The sequence below is a fragment of the Muntiacus reevesi genome, chromosome 5 (assembly GCF_963930625.1).
Source record: "Muntiacus reevesi chromosome 5, mMunRee1.1, whole genome shotgun sequence".
Classification (NCBI taxonomy): domain Eukaryota; kingdom Metazoa; phylum Chordata; class Mammalia; order Artiodactyla; family Cervidae; genus Muntiacus; species Muntiacus reevesi.
Window position 1 is genome coordinate 96813688 of NC_089253.1, and position 19053 is coordinate 96832740.

The 19053-nt window shown below is 51.8% G+C and overlaps 1 protein-coding gene and 2 non-coding genes across 5 annotated transcripts in view; 2 read left to right on the plus strand and 1 right to left on the minus strand.

Annotated features, from left to right (window-relative positions):
• Positions 1-1701: 1701 nt before the first annotated feature.
• Positions 1702-1806, plus strand: LOC136170072 (U6 spliceosomal RNA). Its single transcript, XR_010663528.1, has one exon. It is a non-coding gene; the product is annotated as a U6 spliceosomal RNA (small nuclear RNA).
• A 7324-nt stretch (positions 1807-9130) lies between these two features.
• Positions 9131-19053, plus strand: part of GNB1 (G protein subunit beta 1) — a 76966-nt gene continuing 67043 nt past the window's right edge. For 2 of the 3 annotated variants that reach the window (XM_065935924.1, XM_065935927.1), the window contains exon 1: positions 9132-9393. The gene's annotated coding sequence lies outside the window, so the exon portion shown is untranslated. Of the gene's footprint in view, positions 9394-19053 lie in introns of all 3 variants that reach the window. The other variant, XM_065935926.1, reaches the window with a different exon arrangement.
• Positions 14671-14793, minus strand: LOC136170153 (small nucleolar RNA SNORA26). Its single transcript, XR_010663594.1, has one exon. It is a non-coding gene; the product is annotated as a small nucleolar RNA SNORA26 (small nucleolar RNA).

Sequence of the window (19053 nt, forward strand, 5' to 3'; positions counted from 1 at the left end):
CCCAGAGCTTATATTTTTAAGAAGTAGCTGATAAATGCCAATGGCTTTTTTTTTTTTTTTTTTTTTGCCACTGAGGAAAAGTCACTCCTCAAATTCATACAGAATTGCAAGGGACCCTGAGTAGCCACAATGATCTTTAAAAAGACCAGAGTTGGAGGACTCAAATTCCCAAACTTAAAAACTTATTACAAAGCTACCGTGATCTTAACAATGTGGTACTGGTATAAAGACAGACATATAGACCAACAGAATAGGACAGAGAGCCCAGAAATAAACCCTCACATGTTTAGTCAAATGATTTTTGACAAGGACGTCAAGGTCGTTAAATGGGGAAAGGACAGCTTTTCAACAAATGGTGCTGGGAAAATTGAATATTCACATGAAAAAGAATGGATTTCAGAACTTCCCTGGTGGTTCAGTGGTTAAGACTCTGTGCTTCCAGTGCAGGGATTATGGGTCTGATCCCTGGTCAGAGAACTAAGATCCCGCATGCTGAGCAGCATGGCCAAGAAAAGGGAAAGAATAAGAAAGAATTTGAACCCCTACCTCACACCATATACAAAAATCAACTCAAAGTGGATGACACCTAAACTTAAGGGTCAAAACTATAACATTCTTAGAAGAAAACATAGGAGTAGATCTTCATTAACTTATATTTGGCAATGGTTTCTTAGCTATAACATCAAAAACACAAGCAAAAAAGGAAAAAAATAAAATTGGACTTCAGCAAAACTAAAAACTTTTATGCATAAAGGACACTACCAATAGAGTGAAAAAAACAGCTGACAGAATGGGAGAAAATATTTGCAAAATTGCATATTTTGTAACCCTAATAAGGATCTCATGTCCAGAATATACAGAGAGAGCATGCCACTCAACAACAAGCACAACAAAAAACAAGTTTAAAAAAGGGTAAGGGACTTAAATAGACATTTCTCCAAAGAAGACATTCAAATGGCCAGTTAGCACATGAAAAGATGCTCAGCGTCCCTGGTCACAAGGGAAATGCAAATCAAACCACGATGAGATATCACTTCCCACCATCTAGAATGGCTAGAATCAAAAAGGCGTATAGTAACAAGTCTTGGTATGGACGTGGAGTGGTCGGAGCCCTTGTGCACTTCTGGTGGGAATGTAATATAGCTCAGCTGCTGTGGAAAGCAGTTCGATGGCTAACTAAATATAGAGTTACTGTATGACCCTGCAATTCCACTCCCAGGTAAATATGCAAGAGAACTAGGAACAGGTGTTCAAACAAAAATGTGTACACGAATGTTCACAGCAGCGCTATTCACCACAACCAGAAGGGGGAAACAGCCCAAATGGCCACCAGCAGATGACTGATACACAGAGGGCGATATGTCCACCCAGTGGGTCATGCAGCTGTCAAAATGAATGAAGCACCGACACCTGCTCCAACGTGGATGAGCCTTGAGAACAGAGCACTCGGTGAGAGAAGCCAGACGCAGGACACACGTTGTGTGAATGCTGCATGATCCCACTTATGCAAAGTATTAATACTTAGAACAGGCAAATCCAGACAGACAGGAGACTAGTGGTTGAGGGGGGGGCGCTGGGGGGAGGGCACGGGGAGGCACTGCTTAATGGGGGTAGGGCTTCCTCCTGAGATAAAGACCATGTTCTCGAAGTGGATGCAGGGGGTGGCTGCACAATGAGGAACCTGCTAAATGAACTGTGTACATCAGAAGGGTTTAGTGCCTACTAAAACTGGAACGGGTACAGAGAAGATTAGCATGGCCCCTGGGCAAGGATGACATGTAAATTCGAGACACGTTCCATATTTTTTTAAAAAGGGGGTTTAATGGTCAATTTCACATTAGGTGTGTTCTACCAGGATTCAAAACCAAAGTAGCTCATGAGGGAGAACCTCTCTGGGGGAACTTTGAGTCCCCAGGAGCTCCTGAGGCATCTCCCTTCTGACAGGAATGGGAGCTGCCCTGCAAGAGGGACTTCTGGTAGAGACACCTCCCAGAGCTGGGGAGCCAGGGCGGAAACCCTGGTTGCTGGCCATGGGCTGGGTCTCTGCTCCCTCTCATGGAGGGGCAGCATGGTGGGGGTCTTCTGTTGGAAGGGACAGTCCCTCCAGGACAGGACCTGAGACAAGGCTGTGGGACAGTCAAGACAGTGACCAGGGTGTAGGCCCAGAGGTTAGGACCCTTCCTACCAGGCGTCGGGCACAAAGCTCTACCACTGTGTCAATCCTGGGGTGGGCTGGCAGATGTGGTGTGGCACTTGGTGACGAGATATGGCAGGTAACACGGTGTGGCCAGCGTTGTGTGGCATGAGGTGGCATGGAGCCCTGTCCGTGGTCATGGGGTCAGGGGGGCAGGGCAGCTCTGGGCCCGTGTGGCCTTGAGGATTTCCTGCCCCTTCCCCTCTGCTCAGCAGGCTGCCCTGCTGGAAGATGCCCTGTGTGGCTTCTCTGGATCACATGACTTCAGGATGGGGCGAGAGGGCCCTGTGGAGTACGGGGTCACAGGCACCCTCGGGCTTGAACCGGTGCCGCAGGTGCAAGCTGTTTACCTAGCAGGTGCTGGTGGAGCTGAGTCCCAGGGCACCGCCTGCAGGGAGCGGAATCCCAGAACAACTGGGCGCCCTCCCCCAGGCAGGGCCTGGCAGAGGGAGGCAAGGGGAGCTGGAGACAGGGAGAAGCCGGTGGCCCTGACAGCAGCCCCCCACTTCCCCGAACAGGTTTCCCCTGCCACCACCCCATCAGCTGTGCTCCTGTACGCAGCGGGAACTGGGAGCCAGGCAGTCTGCGGGCCGCTCCCCTCTATGGGCAGTCAAGCTTGGGCTTCAGCCAGGGTCGGCCCACCTGGGTATGTGCTGCCAGGCCAGCTAGGGGCCTGTCCCAGCTTCTCGGCCCCAGGGACCCCTCTCTGATCCTGGCCAGGCCTGTAGATGGCAACTGAAGACAGGAGGCTTGCCAGGCTGGGGAGAAGGGTGGGGGCCCAGAAGGGGTCTGGGGGCTCAGAGCCCTAAGGCATCTCGGGGCAGAGGCTGCCTCTGAGCCACCATACCTCCTCACCGCCCTCGGGCCTCCCTGTCTACTAGGCTCCCATGGCCTATCCTCCCACACTGGACACTGAGGCCTCCCTCTCCCCTCACCTCTCTGGCACCTGCCTGGGCTCCCCTCTCTCATCTGTGTGGGTGTCGGGGCCTGTATGTGCCCCCACTCCAGCCCTGGGGCTCTTTCAGGATCTCACGGTTTCTGCTTCAACCCCTGGTTTGAATTCTCTCTTGGTTTCAGAATTCCCATCCTGGCCCAGGGTGTGCTAAGGCATTTCTGGCAACTGCAGTCCAGGGCTGGGCGGGTGACTGCCCAGCCTTCTGCAGGCAGCTGGGGAAGCTCCAGTGCAGAAGAATCGAGGCCTCCCTGCCAAGGGCGCCACCCAGACCAGAGAGGAAACAGGACTGGGGGCTGGGCCGGCAGGAGCACACCCACGGCTAGGGAGGCCCTGGAGATAGCTTTGGGGGTGTGGGGGTGGGGGTGGGGGGGAGCAAGGGAGGTGAGAGCCTGCCCAGCCTGTCCCTCTAGGCTCTACCCCCAGCATCCGGTTTCAGGATGGAGCAGGCCAGAGGCTGGGGCTGCCTGGCCTCTACCAGGAGGAGCCGGAACCTGGGCCTTGTGGGCCTTGAACCCGCCCACCCACCATGGCTTGGTTGATGAGTGTCTCAGCCGTTGCCCAAACCCTGCTTTTTTTCCCATGTTTTCCCCTGCCCACCAGCCCTCCGCCTGCTGGTGACAGCATTTGCTTTTTCTTAGTGTGCATGTTGTCCAAGAGGGCCAGGGGCCCTCCATCCCCTGTCTCCAGGGCCATATGAAATCCGAGTGAGGCCTTTCAGGGCCTTTCTGGGGTCCATGCAGTAGCATTGCAGAGTCTCTGGAGCACTTGGCTGCTTAGCTGGGTGGTGGGGAGGCAGCCCCAGCAGACATCCCCATTCCACGCAGGAGGCCCTACTCTGGAGGTGGAGCCCAGCAGGAGCCTCCCTGAGCCTAGCTTAGCCTGAAGCTCAGGGTCTGAGCCTCTTTCCAGATAAGCTATTTGAGTTTCTGCCTCTTCCTACCCTGAGTCCTGGCTGATCCAACTCTCGCGTGTGTTGTTTGCATACCTGTGGGTGCACACGTTTCTGGGGGGATGTGTGGGGATTATATCCCCACTCATGGTTGCATCTTGCTTCCTGAGTATTCAACCAAAGACATCTCCCTCCACAAATGACACTGAAGAGCCTCTTGTGAGGTTTGCTGTGGCCCCAGAGCCATCTGTGGGGCCAGGATTTCCAACTCCACAAGCACAGTCCCAGGTTGACTGGATCCAGCTGCTATGGGAACACCCAAGGAGGAGGGTGGGCTCTCCTGTTCCGCGTCCCCAGGGAAGGACGCATGGGCATCTGCTGGAGCTGATGGTCTGCACTGCCCCTGGGTCTCAGCCCCCCAGGACAGCACCTTCTGGGAGTGGCAAGAAGGCCACTGGGGACTTCCCTAGGGTGTCTGCTCCAGAACTTGGAAGGGGGCATGCCCCTGTGATGCAGTTGCCCAGTCAAGAGCAAGCCACCCATACCCATGGTGGCCCCCCACCAGGTGGCACTTCCCAATTCCCCACTGCCCTCCATGTTTTGGTGCCCCCCCAGGGATGTCTGGTTTTTGACCAAAGGGGGGTGATAAGGAAGGTCCCAGGCTCAGAGGTCAGGTCACAAGAGGCAAGGAGAAGAGGCAAGTTTTGCCCTGGGAGAGGAAGGGGCTGCTTCCATTGCCCAGGAGAAGGGTCCAGGGGTGCTCCAAGATCTGCTGGCAGCCAAAGGGCAATGACCAGCCCTTCCCCAAGGCCGATGAGGTGCAGTCAGCCCACCATGTCAGCCTTCTGGGTACACTGCCCATGACCTGGTCGTCTTATGCCCACCTTGGGCCTCGACCCTTCCCTGGGGCCTCGGCACTCATGCGGCTCCCTCCCTCTCTGTCTGCTGTAGGGTCTGCTTGACTGTCCCTTCCCACCATCCACCCCACCCCACATAAAACTGCCCCCTGCTCTCCTCACACCCTTCTGCAGACCTGTCCCACATCACGCCATCCTGGCACCCAGTGGGCACTCCCCTTGGTGAGTTCAGCTAGAGAGGGGCGGGAGCCACCTTCCCACCTGACCCTGTTCTGCCAGCAGCCCCCACCTCTGCACACCAGCAGGATCTAATTAGGCTTCTTCTGGATTACCTACATTCCAGCCCCCTCCCCCCACAGTCTGTCCTCATCTTCTGTCTTCCAGAGCTGGGAGGCAGGGTCAGGCCCCAGCTTGCTTACTGGAGGACAAGACAGACCCAGTGGGAGCTGCCCCTGCAGCCCTGAACCTGCAAAGCCAGGCTTGGAGCTGGGCCCCCGCCCTCCCAGGGGCAGTCTGGTCGTGTGCACGGATTGTTTGAATAATTCAGATTTTAAAAGACCTACTTTCCCGTCAGACCATTTCCTGCTGGAGAGCAGATGGGGCCAGGGCATCTGAATTATGCATTCGTGCTCCCCAGGTTTTAGTGGAGCTGGGCTCTGAGCCAGGCACTGGGACCCAGCTGGCCTGGCCCTTGCCGGATACGGCTGACCGGGTGTGGCAGTGGACTCGGGACCACAGGCTAGGCTCTAAGCCACTTATCAAGAGGGAGGGAGTATCTCCGGGAAGTCAAGAGAAGCCTGGCCTCCTGGCCAGGCATGAGGTCTCCAAGAGGGGCCCCGGTTTATGCCCCACTGAGAAGGGCTGAGTGGTGGGTGGGGGCCCCAAAATGCAAGAGGCCAGTGCAGCAGGAGTGGAGGGTGGGTGGGGAGGGCAGGGTCCCCAGAGCATCCTGTAGACCCTTGGGGTCTCAGGGACCCTGAGAGCTGATCAAGGTCCAGGGCATATGTCTTCAGGGCCACAGGGCCCTGCTGCCTGGGGCCTCTGAGGCCTGTGTGCTTCAGATGGAGACGAGACCAGGCAGGGAATTTGGGAATGGGGGCCCTGTAGCCCTGTCCCCTCCCTCCTGCATTCCCCTCAACTTTGCCCTCACACCCGGTCCATAAACACATAAACAGGGCTCTAGGCCCCGGCCACAGGGCAAGTTCCAGGGAAGGCCTTGCCACACCCTGAAGACCTACGGACTATCCAGGGGCAACAGGGCTGCACCCCAAAACTTCAGACAGCTGGGGCAGTCACTGGCCTGGTGTCCTGATGCGTGGCCTTGCCCTGCGGCCTTGATGTCCCTGAGGAAGGGCCTGATCAGGCTGATGGTGGCCTGTGGGACAGGGGAGCCCTGATTCTGCCCTCAGATGGGCATGCAGGGACCCAAGATGACAGGATGGGGGTTTTCCTGCCATCCCCACAGCAGCACAGAGTGGGTTCCGTAGAGACCACTCACCCTGCTGCCCAGTTCTTTCTGCTCTGCCTCCCCCTCATCTTTCTTGCTCTCCCCCTCCTCCGGCCACCACCCCTTTCTCCTGCCCCTCTCCCTTCCCTGCTCCTCTCTACTTTTCAGTCCCTGGACTTAGGTGGGCATAGAGGTTGGGACAGCACGACACCCGCTGGACTCTCCGGGATGTCCCTCTCTGGTCCCAAGTCTGGGGCCTTGGGACCCATCTGCCAAGGCATATGGGATCTCAGTTTGCTAACCAGGGATCAGACTAGGCTCTTAGCAGTGAAAGCTCAGAGTCCCAATCACTGGGCCACCTGATAATTCTATTTACTTTTTATTTTTAATATTTATCTAGTTATTGCAGCATGCCAGATCTTCAGTTGAGGCATGTAAACTCACAGTTCCAGTATGTGGGATCTAGTTCCTTGACCAGGGATTGAACCTGTGCCCCTGCACTGGGAGTGTGGAGTCCTAGCTACTGGACCACCAGGAAATACTTTTTTTTTTTTTCCCTCTCCTCCTCTTGAGCAGTGGGCAGTGTTGCTGTCTCATCTCCCCAGCCCTTGTCCTGGACACAGTGACCACTCCATTCTGATTCTCCCCGCTCCCCCACTCCCAACCCCATCCTCAGTCTGAGTCGTGTCCCCCTTGCCTGGAACACAGCATGTTGCCCACACCCCTTCCCCCACTCATCAACACTTCTGGAGGTCCCTCTGTGTGCCCCCTGCCCTTGTACACAGGTGGAGCAGTGGGCAAGGGAGTCCAGCCCTGTTTTCCGTAGGCAAGCAGGACAAGGAGCAAACAGCCTGGGCATGAACCACGTGAGGTCATGGGAGCCAGAGTAGCACTGGGGAGCCAGGGTGGGTTGGGGGAGGCTGCTCTGCAGAGGGGACTTCAGGTTATGGGGGAGCCCCTCACAGGCAGGTAGAGCCACAAGGACCAAAGGCCAGAGCATGGAATATGGAGACTGAGTGTTTAAAGAGCAGAGAGGAGCCAGATGCCAGGCAGTGAGGAGGATGGAACAGAAGGGCAATAGGAGCTGCCAGTGGTTTGAAACAGAGGAGCAATCCTGCTGATGTTCAATTCTGGCTCAGCTGAGCAGGGTGGACATCTCTGCTTCAGTCAGCACCCAGACAAGGGGCTGGTGAGCATGGAAGATTTGTTACCGGTGGGGGGGGGGGGTGGTCTGTGTGTGTACATATGTATGTATGCTTGTACATGCACATGTTCTTTAGTCCGCTGTCGGGGACCAGAAGCAATGGCACTCCAGGAGCAGCAAGCACAGCCTGGGGCTGCATGTAGGCTTCTAAATACCTGCTCCACCGGAAGGAAACAGGGCCCCTTGAAGAACAGGTTAGGTCAAGGCTGGGGTAGGGAGGACCTGAGACAAGCCTGGAGCTTCTTGTGCCAGCAATTGAGGAAGGGCTCCCAGGAAAGTGGAGACATGCCTGTGTGCTGGTAGGATGAATCAGTGTGTGTGTGTGGGGGGGGGGGGGGGGAGGAGACAGACAAGGGGCACAGCCCCAGAGTGGGTGGGAAGGCATGGGCTCCAAGCTGGGGTCCAGGGCCACCCTAGACAGACAGGCTCACACACAAAAGGAAACAGTCTGCTGCAGCTGTGAAAGAGGCTGTGGAGGGAGGGTCTACAGGGCCCCTTGAGGTTTATGGGGCCAGCTGCATTGCCTGCGTGTTCTTCTGCTGTGCAGGCCAGGGGGAGGAGAGGGCAGCACAGGGAAGGCTGCCGGCAGGGAGCCGATGTGGCAGGCAGTCAATGTGGTTGCAAGGAGGTGATTAGGGTGGGGACCCCAGGTTCTTGCAGTGAAGGACGAGGGTGTCAGGAGTTGTTGGAACTGGGGAGGCGGAGGTCAGATGGAAAGGTGGAAGCTGGTGGGCTAAGGGCCCCAATCAGAAACATCCAGAAGGGGTCTGAGGACACCGGAAACTGCTGCCTGCTCATAGCTGACCTCCTTTCCCCTGATCGCCACCTCCTTCCCCCTCCCCCACCAGGGGGTCTTTGATTCTCAGCTCCCTGGCGAACTCTGCCGCAGCAGACTATCTGCCGGGAGCAGACTATCGGTCCCTACTGACAGTCGTTCTCGTTCTCGTGGTCACACTTCCATGCTCAGGTGGCCATTCCAGACAGGAGAACCTTGACTACCGAAGCCACACTGCCCGCACCTGCCCAGCTCACTGGAGCCCCACGGCACCTCTGAGGACAGCCCTGACCCTGGGCTGCAGGGGGTCCACTCTGCGGGCAGGCGGAAGCCAGGCGTCCCTGAGGCCGACACAGCGTGGGTATGGGTCAGCATGGGTTGGGGGTATGCTGGTGTGTGTGCCGGGTGCACAATGCAGATGTGGAGCGCCCGGGGCTTTACGTGCGCGTGTACAGGGGAGCGGAGTTAAGATGCTGAGCGCCGGGTGCGGTAGCAGGCTCCCGCCCTGCGTCCTTCATCTAAGTCCACTTGGCTGGGAACCTATTGAGTCGACAAGACGGGCAGACCACCCTACGCAGTGCCCCGCGCTCCGGCCTCTGGGGAGCGGAGCCTGGCAGGGGGAGAGGCGGGTCTGACTTGGAGGCTACTAGGGAGGTTCCGCGAGGGTACGGCGCTGCCCCTTTAAGCGGCTCGCGCACGCGCGCGGGGGGGCTGGCGGAGGGACGAAGCGCGCGCGCGTGCGCGCGCCGGAGACTCAGCCGAGCGGGCGTGCGCGCGCGGCGTGCGCGGTGACGCGACCGTGGGGTTTCCCGAGGCTGCGGGCAGGGGCCGCCGCGCCCATCCCGATGGCTGGAGGCGTCTGAGGGGCGGACGGAGGCGGCGGCGGCGGGAGCGGGAGCTGGAGCGGGCGCGGGAGCGGAGCAGCCGCCGCGGGACCGACCGGACCGAGCTTCGCCGGCGCACCTGCCCGCAGCGCCCGCGGAGCGGCCGGAGCGCGACCACCTCCTGGAGCGGCGGCCGAGGCGGCTGAGGCGGCGGGGAGCGGGCGCGGCAGGCGGGACGCGGCGTCGAGGTGAGCGCGACGGCCCCATCCTCAACTGCGACCTCTGTCCCAGACCCCTAGCCCTGGCTATCTTCTCCACCACCAGCCTTCCCCATTGCCCCCCGGTTGCCCGCCTGCCAGGACCGCCCCGCCCCCACCCTCCCCGCCCCCACCCAGCTGCCAGTCCGAGTCTTCCTGCCCCGCCCGGGTGGGGTCCTCCGGGCGGGGGCGACGAGGACCCCGCGGGCTTCGGCGGGGCCTGGGGCCGAGGTCCTGGGCTCGGGGCCGGGAGTTGGGGCGCCGGCGTCTGGAGTCCAGGTCCGGGCCTCTGGTCTGGGGTCCCTGGTGCAGGCCTGCGGTTCGGGTCCTGGGGTCCGCGGTGGGGGCGGGGCCGGAGACTCCGTGGTTTGGGGGTCTGGGGCCGGCGCCCCTCCGCCGGCGCCTGGGAGGTGGCCCGGAGGAGGGGCTCCGAATGGTCCGAGAACAAAGGCGGTGGCGGCCCTGTCCCGCGCTGGGCGGTGGGCGCCATCCTTGGCCACGGGAGGACGGGCTGCGAGAAAAGCGGCCTTTCCGCGGCTGGAGGAGCGGCCGGCGTCGCCGCGGCGGAGAAATGAGGAAGCGGCGCCGAGGGCGCGCGGGGCGGACAAAGCGCCCAGCGAGCGCGAGCCCCGGCCCCACGGTCGCCGCCCGGCCCGAGCGGGGCCGCCCGAAGCCCCGGTGCCGGCGCGCAGCTTGCGGGCGGCGGCCGGGCCCCCGCGCCCCGCGCCGAATGAATGGCCCTCGGCGGCCCGGCAAGATGGCGCGTCCGCCGCGCGGCCTTTGTCAGCCGCCGCCCGCGCCGCGGGGCTCCGGGGGCGCCGCCCAGGGCCCCCCTTGGCCCCGGAGGGGTGGGGAGCGCTGAAGATTCCCCCCGAGGGTCGCTGAGCCATCGGACTTTGAAAACCCTGTCTTTTTCCTTGCTAGTTGCTATTTGACTCCAATGGTGTCCACACGTTTCTAGTGTCCTTTAAATTACCGAGTTAGCATACCTGAGTAGCGGGAGCTTCTGTGATTAGTGTCTTTTTCATGGACCCTTTTGAGTTAGGTTTGGGAGACTCACGGCCTGAAGGAAAACAGCAGTGTATTTATTTGGGGAAACGGGTGTTTATTTGGGCAAAGGAAGTTGGTGGACATTTACAGTTAAAAAGTACTTACTGAGTTTATGCATACACGATGTATATATTTTCATTTGTAGTTTTGGTTTAGGTTAGAGGCCTTTTGTTTTTGTTTTTCTATTTCCATGTTGCTACTTGTTTAACACAGTGATCTCAAGTAGTATTTAATGATTAAGCAGTAGCCTACGAGATTATTAGGAAAAATATATAGCTATTTTTTATGATAAGCAAATAAATGGAAGTATTAGCTTTATGAGAAGTCCCTTCAACCCCAGACCCTAGATAAGGTCTGAAGACCATTGTTATCCGTGAGATTTTTACCTGAGTCCTCGTTTTCTAATTTGAGGCTGTAGTCTTTTTTTGGTTTGGAGGGGGTTCTTATGTCAAAGGAAGGTTTTAGTTTGAGTCCTGTTTAGATAGATAGGGCCTGTTCTGGATTTCTTCCGGAAGGTACACATTGCAAAAAGAAAGCGAACAGGCAGTTCCTTTTTTGCTTCCTTACTAATAACGTGTGTGTGGCCGGGGACAGGGCTGCTTGCCACCAACATGGAAACAGGTCTGAGAACCTCCAGACTGCAGAACCGGGCGGGAGCTTTTGGCCGGATTGAACTTTCTGACAGAGCTGTCAGAAATGGAGTGCAGCTGGAAGGGTCAGAGGGCGCCCTGGCAGGATCCTGTTGGGGAAGATTTCCGGCTGCTGTGAGGCTGAACTGCCGGACCTCTCTCCTCCGGGGACTCACTCCCTCTGTCACACCAAGCCTCTGGTTTCACAGACCTTGTGATTGCTGCAAGTTTTTCTTTAGAAAGTGTGAGTTGAGGAAAGCAGAGTTTTATGGTTGTGCCTGCGGCTCATTCCCAATTCTGCCTGGGGGCGCGTGTTAGGTCTGCCTCTCCTCTTCTGCAGAAATGGAGCAAGAGTATGCTAATAGAGAATATCCTTCAACTCTGCTGTTTTGCTTCAGAATTGACACTTTCTTAAATGAAAACACCCACCAGGTAGGAACCATTCTGCTTGTATGTTACCTGAGTTTATGACACAGCCATATTTACGTTATCTGGCAAGTACTAAGAGGAATGTCCTCTTTAGTGATACCTTAATAAGGATTTCTCTTTGTTTGATGTCTTGAGTTACTTCTGTTTTGGGAGGAGTTCGAGTAAATTTCCTCAGATTTCATTTTAATCTCAGAAGAGATTTGAAAGATTGTCAAAAGGCTGTCAAGTCTTTTTCATGCTTAGTGACTTTGATTTCAAAGCTTGGATCACCTAGGTCTTTTATTGACCACATGAGAAGAGCACTGATTCTATGAGGAGTTCATTTATTTCTCAAAGTTTTGTTCTGTTACCTTTTATTTTGCTAAAATTTTCTGGTCTTTATCCTTTAGCTTGCTTGGAAAAGTTGTATTTCTAAAAATACCTTTGAAAGGGGTCTTTATGTAGACTTGCCTACAATCAGTTGTCTTCTTAGCGAGCACCTTAATGGATAACGTTGACATGCAGTATTGGCATTTATTGTAGTGTCTTCATTTGATTGTTTTTTTCTATGCCCAAAAGATTTGGCTCATGTTGGTTTCTAAATGGGATTAAGTTCTTACTGTCTACAGACTTTGGCTTTTAGTATTAGTGGATTGGTAATAGATATTCTCAATTTTATTATCTCGGCTTGACCATATGGCATGCCATATTATTTTAAAAGCCTTATTTAGCATGAGTCTAATAAAGCATTGAACAGAAAAAAATTAGCAGTTTTTAGGCTTCCCTGGTGGCTCAGTCAATAGAGTCTGCCTGCAGTGTGGGAGACCTGGGTTCAGTCCCTGGGTCAGGAAGATTTCCTGGAGAAGGAGATGGCAACCCACTCCAGTATTCTTGCCTAGAGAATTCCATGGACAGAGGAGCCTGGTGGACTACAGTTCATGGGATCACAGAGTCAGACTCTGAATTTTTTAACGTTGGTGTAAATTCTGATCTCAGGTTTGCATTTGTAGATAAGAGTGGTTTGAGAATTTATGAAGCAGGCAGTTCAGTTGAGTAAGTGGTGTAGTGAACATAGAATGAGGGGGTAAAACGAAATTGAAATTGAAACTAATATCAGAGAAGTAATTTACAAAACTGATTGTGTAACATTACTGGAAGGAAGACACGGTCCAGATAGGTCCAAATGTACGTGGAGAGAGTGGCTGTGTATTGAGTAACGGAACAGCACGTTGACTCTTCTGGGAAAAGAATGGAGTCCCACTTCTTTTTAGAGCTGTGGGTTTTGTTCCAGACTTAAACTCTCATTTAAGAAATACAGGCAATTCTGTAGACACTTGAATTGGTCAGTGGATTAGAGGAATGCTAATAGCATTTAAAGCCTTTTAGCCCCCTTGTTCTTGTGGCAGTGCTTGCCTTTAGGTGCCACAGTTATCCATGGAAATTCCTGCTCACTTCCAATGATAGAAAAGCTTCCCATTTTATAGAGCAGTGTTGCTTTCTTTTCTTTCTTTTAGAAACTTGAGGATTCCCTTATTTGACTAAGTAAAAATTCCGGGGAAAAAAACATTTTTAAAAACTCACTGATTAAAAAGACCAAGGCAAGATTATCTAAAATAATAATTCTAAGAGATTATCCAGTTGAATCCATATTGCCACTGATAAAAGTTGACAATTTAATAATGAGTTGCCCCAGGATCCCCCTTTGTTTTTTGGCCACCTTGTGGCTTGCAGGATCTTAGTTCCCTGACTAGGGATTGAACCTGGGCCCAGGAGTCCCAACCACTGAACTGCCAGGGAATTCCTGCTCCAGGCTTAATAGTATATTTTATCAAGGGGGCAAAGCTGTTCTTTAATCTATCTGGACTAGAGTACTAAGTAAGGGATTTGGTCGAATATATTCTTGTTTATTTGTGGGTTATTGTGTCTTTATACTTGTCTGTGTGTCTTCTGACTCAGTCCTGTGGCAACTGTAAAATATATTCCTGATGCAGATACAGATTCTCTTGACTACCTGTCCAAGTGTTGTAGTTGGTAAAGCTTTAAAAAATTCTGGGGCTTTCCCTGGTGGTCCATTGGCTAAAACTCCATGCTCCCAATGCAGGGCCATCTCTGGTCAGGGAACTAGATTCCATTTGCCACAACTAACAGTTTACATACTGCAAGTAAAGATCCTGCCTGCCGCAACTAACACCTGGCACAGCCAAATAAATAAATATTTTAAAAAATTTTGAACACTTCTAACTAGACAAGAGAGTATTAAAGTTTCTACAATAGGTTTCCCCAAAAAATTGTCATAGGAACTTTAAGATAATTTCTGAATATCAGGGACAGAAAGAAATGCACTCGTTTCTCAAAGGACTGAGACCGTCTGAGTTAGAACTCAGTTCTGTAACTTGCAGGTTTGGATTTGGTTTTGACTTCCATGTCTCTGTTTCCTCATGTGTAAAGCAGGCACACAAGCCCCTCCTTCCCAGGGTGGTTGTAAGGAGTGTGTGCAGCACTTGGAACACTGCTTGACTGGCAGTTCTCTGTGCTGAGAGCACCATTTCTGTTGCTGTTGACCTTGCTTTGTAACAGTTTTTTTGTTTTTTTTTTGGCCACAGGGCCCAGCAGGTGGGATATTAATTTCCTGACCCCCGCCTCTTGGAGTCTTAACCATGGGACTGCCAGGGAATTCCCGTGTTGACCCTATTTCTTACTCTGTGTGTTATGCCCCTGCAGCTTGTCTCCCCTTCACTTACTTTGCCCCCCGCCCCTTTCTGGCCACCACTGGTTCTCTGTGCATCGCATGAATAGCTTTGTGTCTAGTTTCGTTTTGTTCGAAAGGCCTTCTTTTACTTTTAAAGGGTAGTTTTGATCCTATAATTTATTTGGAAATTGATAAAACGATTGTTTATTTTTTAAAGATCTCACTCCCCCCCCCCCCCCCCGCCCCGGTTATAATGCCCAATTATTTGAGAGTTCACAAAACAGTTTTTGGCATCCCTTAATTTGTCAACTAGTGACAATGAAATATTTTTCATATGTTCTCAAAAGTGCCATAACTTGAAATTTGTGTCTTTTTTTTTTTTAATTATTGCAGTAAGTTTATTTATTTTTTGAAGGTCAAGTTTAAATTTAATGACTTTGGTGTTAACTATACACATACTAGTAAGTGCTAAAACTTAAAATCTTCCGGTTCAGTTGTGACTCCAGACAGGATCCAGAGAAGAGTTCTAAAAATCTCTTCTCTGGGTTTTATGGAGACTTTCTTTACTCTCCTGTGTTAGCCTCTTATGGCACTGCGTCAGCCTTAAAAGGGCACTGGAAAGGGTGAGAAATTTGTGTCTAATTCAGCACCTTTGCTGCTCCTTATTGAGTGTAAATTGTTGTAGAATGGGCGTGGCCCAGGGCCTTATGTTACAAAGTGAAAAACTGGGAGATGGGTCACAGGGGCACCTAACCTACTTTAGAGTTCTGCGATGGCTTCCTAGGGAAAATATTTCTTTTGAGGAGAGTCTTACATTTCTTGATTTATTACATACATGCAGGCCTGTGTTATATATTTGCTCAGTTTTATCAAATAGTCTTGTCAAGGTATTCTTCTGGTAATCTTCCCCCAAATGGATTCAGGAACACTAGATAGTTGTGTGCTTCATGATTGTGCAGACTTGAAGCTCGCTGTGTCTCTTGCACTAGAATCAGCGTGAGCAGCAGGTGCTGTCCAAGCCCCACATCTCTGGTTTCAGTGCTAGGGCTTCTGAACACCTATGTGCAAGGAACTGCAGAGTGGGAGTGGGGAGCACCCCCATGTGACCTGCAGAAGGCTTCCCCAAGGGCTCGTTTCTACTTGTCCTCTTCTTTCTTGTTTGAGTTTGTAGTCAGCCAGGGCGGCTTTGATGGCCTCTCTGGCCAGTGTGGAGTAGTGCAGTTTCACAGGCAGAAGGCAGAGTTCCTTGGTGGTATCTGTGTTCTTCATGGTCAAGGCTTCCTCCACCATCGTCCCATTCACCCATTCAGGGACTGACCAGTTGCTGGGAGTGGCAAAACCACAGCCAAATATTTTAAACCTGGTGTTCACCATCTTTCTCTTTTAATCCAGTTTAATCTGTATTTTCATTTCATCACTACACACTGGAGCCCCCACCCATCCGGTTCCAACGTTTTTAGATGTCTTGCCAGGGGACCCCAGGTTTCAGGGATTTTCATAAGAATCAACTGCAGTCTCTTGTGAGTGCCAAGCCAAAGCTGACAGCTCCCAGGGGGCAGGCAGGTAGGCGAGGGGCTGGAGCAGCAGGGCTGCCACCATCTTGCAGGTTTGCTGGAAAATGTTGAGACTGGAAGGATTCTCCAGTTGGAGCCTGCCTGGTGCGTGAAGCAGAAGGAAAGAGTGTTCCAGGCTGAGGAGATGGACCGTATTTTTCATGCAACCAGTTGGCCACCTTCATTCACTGCCTCCAACACCTAGAACCAGGTAGTGTAAGATGTTGTTTAGTCACTAAGTCGTGTCTGGCTTTTTGGACCCCAAGAGCCTGCTAGGCTCTTCTGTTCATGGGATTTTCGAGGCAAGAATACTGGAGTGAGTTGCCATTTCCTTCTCTAGGGGATCTTTCCAACACAGAGATCAAACCTGCATCTCTTGCGTCTCCTGCACTGGCAGACATGTTCTTTACCACTCCGTCAACTGGAAAGCCCTGTATTGCAAGATATGAAGTGAAGTGAAAGTTGCTCAGTCGTGTCCGACTTTTTGCAACCTCATGGACTATACAGTCCATGGAATTTTCTAGGCCAGAATACTGGAGTGGGTAGCCTTTCCCTTCTCCGGGGGATTTTCCCAACCCAGGGATCAAACCCTGGTCTCCTGTATTGCAGGCAGATTCTTTACTAGCTGAGCCACAAGGGAAGCCCATATTGCAGGATAGGTGCTCAGTAAAATTACGGAATGAAAAACATGATTCATCCAGGGACATAAGTTCCACAGAGCTGGAGAGTGGTGAGAAACGGATACCCAAGAGGTCAGAGCCTTGGTAAAGAATTTGCATCTTTACCTTGAGGGCTCTAGGAAACTTTCAAAGGGTTTTAAGACGATTTACCTGATCAGAAACGAGTCACTTGGTACTTGAACTTGGAGCATGCTCAGAGGAAGGAGGAAGACAGGTCAGATTTCAGATAGGATACTATAAAGAGGAAGGGAGTCTGGGTCAGGGTTGAAAAGCTGGTAGCTGGTGACTGAGATTCCTTGATGACTTAGTGGAAGGTTAGAAGGGAATGAGTGAGTACAGGTTTCTGTCCTGGATATCTGGGTGGCCATCTTGCATTTACTAAAATGAGCAGTGGTTTGCTGAGAAGACACAGTGAACTTTGCACCTTGGTTTTGAGGACCCCAGGAGACATTCCCATATTCTGCATCAGAACACACCAGCTCTTATTCTTTCTACTCCTCTTTGCAAAGCTCTTCTGGAGGTTTGTTGGTACCCTCCACTCCCTTCATTAAGGTCTTTGTACCCATATCCCCTCCTTGAGGCCATTCTCCACTCCTGTTAATTTCTTTCTTCCCTTGCTCTGTCCCCCTAATCTTTATGTTGATCTGCCCACTAGTTCTAAGCTCCATGAAGACAGGCACTTTGGTTCAACTGAAGTATTACCAGTCTCCGAAACGCTGAAGTGTTTGTCGAATTGTTGACTTTTGTTACTTGTGAATGTAGAGCCCTGGAGGAGTGGTCTGAATGAGTTATTAGTATTTAGATGGTGGTTGAAGTCTTGGGTGTCACCATTACTTAGAGTAAGAGGTCTGGGGAGTACCATCTGTGGACTCTGGGACTCATTAGGTCCAAGATAGTGTCATGATCTGGGCTTCCCTAATGGCCCAGGCAGTAAAGAATCCGCCTGCAGTGTGGGAGACCCAGGTTCAATCCCTGAGTCAGGAAGATCCCCTGGAGAAAGAGATGACAACCCACTCCAGTATTCTTGCCTGGAGAATCCCATGGACAGAAGAGCCTGGAGGGCTACAGTCCATGGGATCACGAAGAGTTGGACAGGACTGAGCAACTAACACTTTCACTGTTAGGATCATATTAAGATGTCGTTTGACTTTCACTGTGTTGACATTCCCATTGATGGTACAAAAACAGTGGTGGTTGATACTGCTGATTCTGTAGCACAAATCAGGGCTGTGGTACCAAGCCATTTACAGTGATTTTTGTTGTTGTTCAGTTGCTTAGTCATGTCCAACTCTTTGCTACCTCATGGACTGCAGCATGCCAGGCTTCCCTGTCCATCTTCCTGAGTTTGCTCAAAATCATTGAGTCAGTGATGCCATCCAGCCATCTCATCCTCTGTTGTCCTCTTCTCCTCCTGCCTTCAATCTTTCCCAGCATTAGGGTCTTTCCCAATGAGTTGGCTCTTCGGATCTGGTGGCCAAAGTATTGAAGCTTCAGTTTTAGCATCAGTCCTTCCAATGAATATTCAGGACTGATTTCCTTTAGGATTGACTGGTTTGATCTCCTTGCTGTCCAAGGGACTCTCAAGAGTCTTCTCTAGCACCACAGTTCGAAAGCATCAGTTCTTCGGTGCTCAGCCTTTTTTATTGTGCAGCTCTCACATCTGTACATGACTACTGGAAAAATCATACCTTTGGCTATACAGACCTTTGTAGGCAAAGTGATGTTTCTGCTTTCCAATATGCTGTCTAGATTTGTCATTACTTTTCTTCCAGGGAGCAAGGGTCCTTTAACTTCATGGCTGTAGTCACTGTCCACAGTGATTTTGGAGCCCAAGAAAATAGTCTGTCAGTTTCCATTTTTTCTCCATCTACTTGCTGTGAAGTGATGGAACTGGATGCCATGATCTTCATTTTTTGAATGTTGAGCTTTTTTTTTTTTTTTCCTCCCGACCCCTCCACCCGCCCTCCCTCTGCCCCTCGCTGCTCGTCCCTCCGTCTCCCGAATGTTGAGCTTTAAGCCAGCTTTTTCACTCTCCTCTTTCACTTTCATCAGAAGGCTTTTTAGTTCCTTTTTGCTCTCTGCCATAAGGGTGGTGTCATCTGTATATATCTGAGGTTATAGATATTTCTCCCAGCTCTCTTGAGATTCCAGCTTGTGCTTCATCTAGTCCGGCATTTCACATGATGTACTATGCATATAGGTTAAATAAGCAGGGTGACAATTTACAGTCTTGATGTACTTGTTTCCCAATTTGGAACCAGTCCGTTGTTCCATGTCTGGTTCTAACTGTTGCTTCTTGACCTGCATACAGGTTTCATAGCAGGTAGGTAAGGTGGTCTGATATTCCCATCTCTTGAAAAATGTTCCACAGTTCATTGTGATCTACGGTCAAAGGCTTTAACATAGTCAATGAAGCGTAAGTAGATGTTTTTCTGGAATTCTCTAGCTTTTTCTATGATCCAGAGGATGTTGGCAATTTGATCTCTGGTTCCTTTGTCGTTTCTAAATATAGCTTGTACATCTGGAAGTTCTTGATGGTTATTGTAGTCATAGTATTCTTCACCGCTGTGAACTTGTGGTAAAAAAAAAATCCAGTTTAATGTCTTTGATGAAGCAATAAAAGCCAGTTTTATTAAACTGCA